The sequence below is a fragment of the Xiphophorus couchianus genome, chromosome 4, assembly GCF_001444195.1.
Source record: "Xiphophorus couchianus chromosome 4, X_couchianus-1.0, whole genome shotgun sequence".
Lineage (NCBI taxonomy): Eukaryota > Metazoa > Chordata > Actinopteri > Cyprinodontiformes > Poeciliidae > Xiphophorus > Xiphophorus couchianus.
In genome coordinates this window covers 25,115,099-25,126,769 of record NC_040231.1, presented here as the reverse complement: position 1 = coordinate 25,126,769, position 11,671 = coordinate 25,115,099, and the positions used below count along the sequence as shown (strand labels likewise).

At 39.8% G+C, this 11,671-nt stretch overlaps 1 long non-coding RNA gene across 1 annotated transcript; it reads left to right on the top strand.

Annotated features, from left to right (window-relative positions):
• The first annotated feature begins 457 nt into the window (after positions 1-457).
• Positions 458-4,147, top strand: LOC114142997 (uncharacterized). The gene is made up of 2 exons (XR_003595140.1): positions 458-3,402; positions 3,476-4,147. It is a non-coding gene; the product is annotated as an uncharacterized LOC114142997 (long non-coding RNA).
• The last annotated feature ends 7,524 nt before the right edge of the window (positions 4,148-11,671 follow it).

Below are 11,671 nucleotides of genomic sequence, written 5' to 3'. Positions count from 1 at the left end.
GTCTGGACTCGCTTGACAGTGCGCTTTTGGAACAAATACGAACTGAAGGCGCATCTAAACTACGTCTACAACTCGAGTGTCAAAAATGCAAGCTGTATTGTTAACACCACCTCGTCTCTGGGAATTTAAATCTGCTGACGGCAAAGTTTTGTGAAGTTCAGAAGCCTCCGCGGGTGCTGTGGTCGCTCGACTGAAGTCTGCATCAAATGCAAATGCGGGGAGCTGCTGCTGAGACTCCATTCAGACTTCAGACTGCACACTGCAGACCTGTGGCAGCCCAGTCTGAGCAGCAGCTGGCCAAATGGGCTGTGCTGATGTTGCACAATCCTAGCCTTTTCTCCTCATGCTGATGAACGTCCATGTGGCTGACTAAATATGCGGTCACAATCACTCTCAGCTAGACCGATTGGATCACTTATATAACACTGAGTAAGGTGTTTATGTTATTGCTCTAGAAAGCGTGGACACAAAGTTCTCTCGCATGCCGGTTTTCTTTTTCGAGACAATAGGTGAAATGAGGGCCAGCAGTCTAAAACCAGAATTTAGACGTTCACACCATTGGTGTTGCATTATAATACACCCAATCACTGTGTTTGTTGTATAAACACACACCTGAGCACAGGATTTCCAAGAATTTTTCTTCCCCTGATTGTCTCCATGTGAGTGAAAAACAGCACAGATGGAAGTCGATGGAAGTCATTGCACACAAGGCAGAGGATGACACGCTAACTTGCCTCGGCTTGTTGGATGTACAAACAGAGACTCTTCTGCCTCGACAAGGTGCCAATTTAGTTTATAGTTTGCTTCAGCCTCTAAATTACAGAAACACACACACACACACACCCTCATGTGCATAAGTACACCCCCCCTCCGCTCCTCGTACTCCTCCTGCATGCACTCATGCAGACGCGGTGTCAAGAAGTCAAGTGCCAGATGTACAATAGAGCGCAACAGCAATGGGCTCAGCATGCGGAGAGAAAGTGATAGTGGTGGGACGGTGCTTTAGTCTTTGCTGCAAACGTAGGAGGGATTTTATTAGCGAGCTTTGGAAAGAGTTGTAAAAGAAGTTGTGAAAGTGCAGCTCACTCTCCATGTGAACCTCTTTGAGGCTAATGAAACATGGCAAACTCACAAAGGGTGCAAGTGATCGGCAGATATCTCGTAAACCTTCCAGGTTAACCCAGAATAGCAGTGCAGGTCTGTGGCTTTGGTATGTGCTTGTGTCCAGCAGTCGCCCCTTCCCCACAGCACACAGAGTGTACGGTAGTTTGTGCTAAAAATATTTCAGGGCCACCAGGACGGATGCCTCTCCTTTCATCTATTTTGGTAACCCAGCAGTGTGTATTTTCACAATGAGGTTTATGTTTGAAATCTTTTAACATTTTGAACATTCTATATGCAACATGGAATACATTTGTTTTCACTCAACAGCTTCTGTGCCACGAATAGTTTGAATTCGTCATCAGACCCTCATCCATACGAACAATCTAGTCTCCAGCTGTAGAACTCAGTCTCTCTGGGGTCAGTGGTGTGTCAGCAGGTTGGAGGAGGACTGTAGAGCGTGCTGCCATGTGTCATATATGCTAAGGCCCCGCGGCCCTCTCGACACCTGTTTACGCCCCAGGGGGACCCGACCGGCCAGGACAGCTGGTTTGTTTTGGAGAGGTGCGGAGCGAGGCAGGGCGGATGTAGTGGTGCGGGGCTGGGGGAAGGGATTACATATGTGCTGTAGTGGATTGGCGGGGTGGGTGGGTTGGTGTTTGGGTGGCAGGACGGAGTTTAAGGGGGATTCTAGTGGTGGGAGGGTGCAGCAGTGAGAAGAATTACAGAGCACAAAAGGCACGTCAGCAGTGCTGAATGGACAGTGACCATGCACGATCCGGTGGATGATAATGACATTGTGCCGGCCTGAACCTCAGGGGACTCAACCCTGTGTGTGCGTGTGTGTGGGTGTGTGTGTGAGTGTCATGTCAGCTGGTGTCCCAGTGGAAAAGAAGCATTCCAAAGAACAAAATCTCTGGGTCTTTGGAGGACACTGATAAGAAAGTAGAGGGCTGGTGTTTGACAAATTTGTTAAAAAAAAAATCATGAAGAAAATCAAAGTTTTTCAATATAAAGTTTACTAGAACTGTCAAAAACTATCCAGACAATAAAATCTTTAAAAAACAGGCACAGCATTTGGCACTGATTTAATATTTGCAAAAATAAGTAAACATTTTAAATTGACACAAATACAATTTCTAACATGGTCCAAATGTTACACAGGTCTAAATTCAAATTATAAAATTGGCTGACACCTGCATTTGTGTTAGAGCTGCTTAACATAATGTGAATTTATCACTTATTACTGGGTCCAACAGATTAAACCGAATAAAGCGATTATCCAACACTGGATAATCGATTTAACAGAACTGGTTTTATAAAGTTTAACATATTTGTGACACTTATAAACATTTTATTGAAAAAAACCCCAAATTTGACTGACAGGTTTGATGCCAGCTTGAGTACAAACCTTGCTTTTTACTCAAGCTAGAGTCTAAAATTCAAGCTGTGCCAGTTCCTAACTTGTCAGATTGCTGTGGATGTAATTATGTGCATACTTTTGTCTATGTGTATTTTAACTCCTGCTTCTGTCAACATGTAAAAGTGTTTTCACAGAGCTGCTTAAAAAACAGGACGCAGTGTTTTCTTGCTCAGACAGCCATCAATCGCTCAACAGCTTGTGAAAGCTCCTCCAGCAATGTTGGAGTACACAGTGTACTACAGGCTCAACATCATAACCATTCTTCACACACACACTATCACACACCCCCACACTCCTGCACACCCAGCCCCTCCTCTTTCACTATGAGTCTGTACAGTTTTTCTTCCTTTATCGATCTTTTAAATTTGTTTGCATCCCTTTTCCACACACATTTTCCCCAAATTTCCACTCACTCCTGCTAAAGAGTCAGCGATAATCCACTTGAGCGGAGGAAACTGCTCTTGGTCCAAGTCGTCAGCGACAACCCTTTTGAAACTTCAAGCCGTTGCACAACTCTTTTCGCTATGAATAACAGGAAGACAGCAATTTTTCTTCTGAGTTTAATTGCCCGTCACCCAGCTAGATCAACAGAGGCAACCTGCACAAGAGCAAGGCACATGAATGGGAACTCTGCTAAAAAAATTACACAGCGTCCTGCACGTGTTCAAAAATCCTCGTCTCTGTTTCTTAATCCTCTATAGCGCTTCTGTCCTGCTTCACAAGAGCCAAGGGGGAAACCCAGGAGGAGATGGATAAAGCACAACACATGCAGCAGGACCTGAATCACAGCCGGCGCACAGAAAACCTGTGCATGCTCTTCTAAGAGATGTTACTGAAAGGCTTGCACAGCTCAGATTGTGAGGACATCCTGCCGTGAAGTAACTATCTTAGTCACTACACCAGCATCCAAAGCAAGACAGTTGTTAAATCTTTTTTTTAACTTTACAACAGCAACAAAAACCCTTCCATATTTGCCAATGTCAACGCCGAAGGAGCTGCAGCGATTTCAAACAAGTACTGGTTGTGGTTTACAGGTGAAAACTGTTTTATCCTCATGTCTGGACAAAGAAGCTGTGTAAGAAAACAACACCAAAATAACACTGTGGAGTGCAATGTGCAATGACAGCATCATACTCTCTTTCTTCTGAAGGGACTGGTATTTTTTGTTTTGTTTTGTTTTTATCAGAGTGAATGAAATCATGAGGAAATGTCTGTTCAACCTTGCAGATTTGGAGAACTGCTAGTGAGCAAAAAAAAAAAGTCAAGTCAGGCCGTGGGACAGATTTCTAAAATTCAATCAAAAAGTGACTTAGCAGAGCATTAGTTTAAGGCTGTGCACAATTTGCAAATGAGGTTTTGCACTTTTAATTTTACTCCTCAGAGATGCATTTGTTTTACAGTGGAGAGGTTATAGCCTTAACTTTTGTTTATTTTTATTCTGTTGTATGTTGTTTTTAACTTCTTTGTACAAGCACTTTGAATTGTCTTTGGCTGAAAGGTGCTATATAAATAAAGTTGCCTTGCCTTGCCTTAACTATCACCTCGAAAATGCTTATCCAGAAACATTTTAAAGATAAATGTCACACTTAAGATGGAAAACATAATAAATGACTAGTCATGATGGTTCAAGTCTTTTTGGAGAGATTTTCTTTTACGATTAAAGCTTTAAGACAATAAAAGCTGCAACCACAATGTTACCTAAGGCAAAAATATAGCACAAGTATGAACTTAACTTAACTCAAAAGGATTTCAATGAAACTTTGGCTTTCTTTTTTCCCTTTCATCATACATAGATGTGCTACTTTATGTGGATCTATGACATAAATCCCAGTCGATACAAATCAATCAAAATTCCAGGTGTTTAATATGTGACAAAAAAAATGAAAATTATAGTATTTAATCTTTTGTTCAATCTGACTTTGACTGTAGAGTATAATAATAATAATAATAATAATAATAATAATAATAATAATAACTGTACAATAATAATAATAACAATATATACAACTAAAATTAACTAAAGGCACTTGGTGTGGTTGAGTGCCTTTAGTTAATTTTAGTTGTATATATTGTTATTATTATTATTGTGTGTTTGTTTATTTTTATTGTATATATGTGACTTTTTGCACGGGAGCTGCAACAGAAATTTCGTTGAATCCTGTTCAATGACAATAAATGCTATCTATCTATTTATCTATCTATCTATCTATCTAGAGCTGTAAACTATGATCATGAGGATGTAGTAAAATAATTTTTATTATTCAAATTTCCATATTTGTTTACATAACAGCCTTTGAATTCAATCATGGTCTGTATCTGTTCAGGCTGGATATTTCCAAATGTAAATATTAATTTTCTGGCCCTGTAACAGAGTTGACCTCCCATATGCACCCGGCCCCAGCCCAAAATTAAAACCGGGATGAAGTGACCGTAAACAGAGGGCACAAAGCAAAAGCAGAAAACAACCTAATAAAAAAGGCAGCTCACATCGCCTTATAGCTGTCATAGTTCCCAGAGATTTCCCTTTTGAAGAAAAAGAAGAAGAAGAAGAAGTAACTGTTAAAATGGTCCAAAACAACATGTGTTTATTGCTCATCAGCAGTGTGTGACTCTGCTGATGCCACTTCTCCCTAAGACAGCATGTGCTGAAATTGTACTAAACACATGACTCATGGCTCAGGCAGGTGTCTCCTTTCCCCTTATATGGTCAAAGTGAACTTGGTCTCTTCACCTGAAGGAAAAAATAAATAAAATAAATCTTTTGGTTTATCCCACCTCCAGGGCGTTGACTCACCACATGAAAAGATAATCCCAGTGATAACCTCTTGTTCCTGCTATGACTGGTTAGAAAAACCCAAGTTTGTCTGACGGCCCACTCTGAAGAATGATCCACCTCTGAGTCACTAGTCACTGCAGATGACGGCTGGTCAAGCCCTGTGAGAGCAGAGTTCCCTGTTGAAGGCATGACAGTCAGCATCATCTGGGGACTCTTGCGCCAAGAATGTCGTTACGGTTTCTGACATGCAGTTATCATTATTGGAAAAGAGCACAGTAAGAAAAGGAAATAAAAAAACATGTTATGTGATAGTTTTACAAAGTGGTCTTTTTAGAAAATAATACAGTTCTACCTATACACTGATAGCACTGATTTTAAATTTGAATGAATGATTCATATTAGAAGGGCTGAACAAGGGAGCAGCAAGAAGGTTCTGGACTCGAAACATGGCCTTGGGTTTTCTGCGTGGAGTTTGCATGGTACTCCAGGTTTGTCATACAGTCCAAAAACATGATTATTAGGTCAAGTGGTCTCTCTAAATTGTAAGTGTGTGCGTGCATGGTTGTGTGTCCTGTGTGTGTCTGAGATAGACGGCCAACCTGTCGCCTCTTGCCCAATGACTGCTGGAGACTGCTGGCACCACCTTCTTGCAAGGATAAACATATATAGACAATGGATGGATGGATAAAATTGAGTAGATGGTAGAAATACTGGAGTCTTAGGGGACCAGAGACTGCTTTGCAAGAAAATAGTTGCCTGTTAACTTCGTTTACATACTGTAGGTGATTTGCCACACCGCTGCACACCTCAGATAAATCAACCAGTACTGAGAGAAAATACAGTAGGATTGTCCCCAGGTTATTGCGGTTGAAGGTCAAAACCAACTACATTTGTTTGCTTGCTTGCTGCCATCCTAACACATTTGTGTGGTATTATGCAATATTTCCTCAGGCTGAAGAGTTTAAGACAGGAGGGGATCCATTGCTGTGGCTGAGCTTCCCAAAATCAACCACAGCAATGCAACAAGACTTTCCAATGTCAATTATTGGAGCCGCCTACAATGTGGACAAGACCCCAGTTGAATGGGAAAAATCCACTAGCGCTCTCTGGCATTGGATGAACACTTTGCTCCCTCCTTTTATCCAGACAGTGCCTGAGTAGATGGAATCACCAAGAACAACTAGTAGAGGGAAGCATGAAATGCTCTAAAACTTCCTGGCAGTCGGCTACGTTTACATTGGACTTCATTAAAACACCGTGGACTAAGATTAGGAAAGGATATGACTCCTCAAGTAATCAGTGACTGTAGAGAGTTCACACTGCACCTGGACCAGCTAGGGCTCTGTGCCTCTCCAGTCTTCTTCCTGTCTCACACACCCACAACTTGTAACAAAGCCCACAGAGATGTTGATTTAAGGAAACAGCAAAAAATGTAAGATAATTTATTAAAATAAAGAAATAAACTGCTTAGAGTTATGAGACGTGTCATCAGTAAAATCAATGTGTCAGTATATCAAACAGAATAAGGGACAAAAGGCTTCTCTCCAACTCTCTCTCTCTCTAACTTCATACTACTCTTTATTTAACTCTTTTGGGAGGATCGACCAGTACCTCAAAGTCTGGCTCACTGACACCACCATGCCGCAAAACTGGCATCGACAAACATGGAGAGTTCACAAAATATTGGACTTTAATTACCAAATGCAAAATTTACTTTTGTCTAACAAAATCACTTAGACAAAACACACATCACCTGCTCCCTCTAGAGTAAATATTGCTGTATTACAACTTTTTGCAACGTTACATTTGAAACCAGTTTAAATGGTTTTTTTTGGGGTTTTTTTTCCATTTCTGCATTTTGTTACTTTCATTTGCGGTGACTCAGTTTGTTCTCACATGTTTTGTTGAACCTGTATTAAAAAAAAAAACAAACACAAAGAGTTTGGCAGAAAGAAAATATGTTATCTCCAAATAGGTGATTACTAAACACAAATTAGCTGAAAAGATTATATGCAGTAGATCAACTGAAGAATAATTCAGCTTTCCGATGTTTTCGACGCAACCTTCATGGACGTTTTTTGTTTGTGTATAATGAAGTCATATAACGGGCTTTAAAGATGTAAAATCTCTCAAGATTACATTTGACAACAGAAGCTTTCGCAATGTTCTGTCATCTGTTCTACTAACTAAACATCACTTGATGGTTTTCTGAAGGTCTTCCAGTAAAGAATGACTGTACATTTACAGTATTCATCCAAATTGTTGATCAGTTTCTCAATATTATAAAGTATCGCCGAAATTCCATAGAAAAGTTTTCAATTCTTTTAAGAAATTGTGCCGACATGTTGTGAGCTTAAAACTTAAAGGACTTGAACCGGTGGTGTCAGGTGATATATTAGTCCTACATCTACTGCAGATAAACAATGTTTAAAAGTACTGTCTTACAATTACTTTTATGTTGCTCATCAGGGAAAAAAACCCAAAAAAAACATTGCTCATAAAAATTGTCGGGGCCTGACCAAAAATCTACTGAAGCCCCTTCCAGTCTCTCCGAGTCTTTGTCATTAAGAGCTCTTACAACAATCACAAAGACCTCTGGATTTTTGGAAAAGACAAAAAAAAAATGTAAAGCAGAACAGAGTAGGAGCTGCACTCATTATGACATTAAATTATTTAAGTTCTTTTTCTCTGTAATGAGGGAAATAAACCACAACAAATCCCCATGATCTTCTGTGTTACCAGTCGTTCCCTTAATCGTTTCTAAAATCTCCTTATGATCCCATCTGCCAGACCTCAAGGTTTTCGAAATAATACCGTTGAGAAGAAGTAGAAAATCTGGGTACTTTAATGGTAATTGCACAATTCATCATCTGCAACACTAACAGTGAGTCATTTGCATTTCTGAGACAACAAATCCACTAAAAACAGCATTGAAGACCGTGCGTTGGTCACAGACCATTGCCCTTCTTGTGGTAGATGTAATTTCTCATTGTTCCAAAGCTGATTCACATTCACCCTTTGACATATAATGTCCCTGGGCTACCACAGAGGGAAAGTAGTATCCTGTTTCACAGAAAACTAAATTCTGTTCTATACCACACCACATTCTCCAAATCTCAAGCCACTTTTGTTTCTCAGGACCATTAGTTTTGAACCATCTGACCTCGTCTTGCAGCAGTGCATACTTTTCTCTGTCTTGATTGTAATTTTTTTAAGAAAGCAAATATTTTGACAAAGACATCTCTATCTCTCTGGCAGCAAGCAAGTGTGACAGATTCAGATGAGCGAACTTTAAGAGTTGGAAACAGCGAGGTCATCTTGGGGACAGAAACAAGACACTTTGATTACCACGGCTGTGATAGACTATCGGGCATCTGAAGAAGAGGAGCGGTGAGCCTAAACACCCACCTGGGGATTACAGAACAAGATTCAGGTGTGACTGGTCCCAGGAGACGACTCCACCCAGGCAGGAGAGCTTCTGCACAGGGAAGGGTGAGGCACAAACAAGACAGAATACAAAGCAAACTACCCACTCTGTTGGATTATGACACCATGATGACCAATTTTTATTCTCTTTTATTTGTAATTAGAAATCACCAGATTGTTATTTGAACTGAATATTTCAAAGAGTCCATGATGCCAAGCTCTCTAACAAGATACTCAGGGAAAAGATTTTCACTATAATGGATTATTTTTTTATCGCTACATTTTTTCCCCCCACACTAAATACATTTCTTTTAACAAATATATTTTTTAAAGTTAGATTTTGCTACTGCAGTAAAATTTTTGTTTATCTTAATGTTTTTTTTATTTAAAAAAATACATTTTCACTTAAAATAAGTTTAGAAAGAGAGGTATATGATTTTAGATATATGCGTTCACATTGTATGCACTCCAATACATAAATTGGCAGTGTAAAGCATGTAAAATAATTTTGTATAGAAGTTTTTTTTGTCTCTGTAAGCCTTTAAGCTGTTGTAATGACAACAGATCCATTTAAGTTGGACACTTTTGGTTAACGGGCTGTCGTCTTAAGCTTTTTATCTGGACAGTTTTGTCATGTAGCTCATCATTTCTCAACACTTCTCAAACTCCCTCACCAGACCTGAATAAATAAAATCCGCCCCTGTGCCACAAGAGGGCAGCAAAAACTACAGAAACTACAAAACTGACACGCCAATGACAAGAAATCCTTTTTAATTTTATTTTGCTTAAAGGCAGAAGCTGGAAAAATTTATTGTCTGTGTTCATAAAAGTCATAGCTGATATGCGTCTTTCTGAATTTATCAAATGTGACGGTGGGGTTTCTGTGAAAGCGCATATTTTTCTGCAAAGTATAAATTTTGTATGTGTCCTTGTTGGTTTGTATTATCATATTACCGATCTTCACTGAATAATGTGTTTCTGCAGAAGAAAGAAGGGTAAAGCAGCAGCAGAAGGCCTGAATGTATGTCCCTCCCATCCTTTGGAGCCAGACAGTCTGCCTGCTGGTCTGTCCATCTATCCGTCCATGTCTCTCTATTCAATAATGTAAAGCAGAAGGAAAAGTTAGATGCTTTATTTGAGCCACAATCCGATTTCCACTGTTCAGATTACTGTGGGTGTGTTAACCTAACAGCTTCTTGTGTCTGAATCCCTGCTATTTCTGTTTGCATGACGCTTTTTTTTTCTTTACCAAAACTGGCTAGATCTTCAGAAGACCAAAACCGTCCTCCATCTGAAGAAAAGTAAACGTAAGAAGCAGGCTGCCACTACTATATTCACTGTGACGGTCATATCGTCACTGTAATGTAGAGAGCCAAACATATGTGGGAACTGAGTTAAAGTTTGAATTCATCGGACGATAACACATTGTGGTTTTGAGAGATACAAGTCAAATACTTCCATTGCACAACCCTGTTTCTTCCAATAATCTTTATCTTTATAATAGTTTTTCTTTCTAGTTCAGTTGTGCAAGGCATTCGTCGCATGGAAGGACAAACGTTTTATGTTTTAAGCCTCAAAAATATGCAAAGACATAAAATTATTTTAAGCTTAAATTATAACCTTAACCTATTTAGACCAGTCACTTGATATTTCAAGAGTGATTTTTTTCACAACAGTTCCAGTGTTTATAACTATACCGAAATGAACTAGCTGACTATTTACTAGCAGGTTGTAAATAGAAAGATAAAGGGTTTCAGATATAGTGAGAACCATTCCACCCAATAAAACACATTTCAATTCAGTGATTTAAAAATAATGTAACTTTTGGTCACAAAAACTGAACCCCTGAAAGTTTGAAAAACACAAAAAATTGTCTTTTACGGTCAGAATTATTTCACTTTAGCCACTTTGTGTCAAGTGTTCAGGACATTTTAAGCAAAGTCAATCATTGTGCCAATTCTTTCAAAATAAATAAATAAATAAAGAAGATTATCGGCTATATCAGACCATTTCAGACCTGTGGCGCAAAAAGGCTTCCTAGATATTGGCAGGATTCATATTTCAAATTACACACAAAAACTGAAATAATATCTGTCATATGGACAACATCTCTTCATTCTTTAGGCGTAATGTAAACCCACTTATGTGGTTTGCAGGTTGTTTATTTTAAAAACTTGGCAAAGTGTCAAGGTTGTCTAGGTTTTCTGGACTTTCCAGGGCAGCAGAATTAAAAAGCATGAAAACATGACAGAGCAAAGAGCGCAGTAGTGGAGGGGCTGTGGGGGGAGGGAGGGGAGGTCCTAAGGTAAACGTAAAAAGGCCGACAGCAGAACTGCAGGGCCTGCGCTGACAACATCTTCTGTTATCTTCAGAACATCAGCAGACGTGATAATGTTCCCTTCAGGGCTCAGGCTGGTACCTGCAACATCGCCACACTGACAGGCCGTCACATTTTTTCTCACCTCAGTCCCAGCTCGACTGACAGGGAGAAGAAGAAGAAGAAAAAAAACAGAAAACTTCCCATTAATTCCCTTTGACAGCATGAAGCTGAACTCAGATCCAGCTGTTTCCCCTCGCTGCTGCTCTTCAACAGCCATACTCAATTGAAAAAAACAAAAAAAACAACTATATGGTTACTGCTGCAGAAAAACGAGAGAGTTTTGTTGTCTCTTAACAAAACGATGAAGGAGGGGAAAATCAACTCTTTTATTTCAAGCATGTCGCCTCAGTGAACTGTCCTCGAAACGCCGCTTTTGTGATACAGAGACGAGACCTCTCAGTTCCACCCTTTTATTTTTGTTTTTAACACCTCACACCAGAGGCAAAAGGCGCGGGATGAGAAATGGCTGTGCGTTCCAGACTGGTAAGAGATGAGGTCGGACAATGAGGCTTTGTGGCCTCAGCCAGCACCGCCAAAGTTCAATAAAGCGCTTTGATATGAGGAA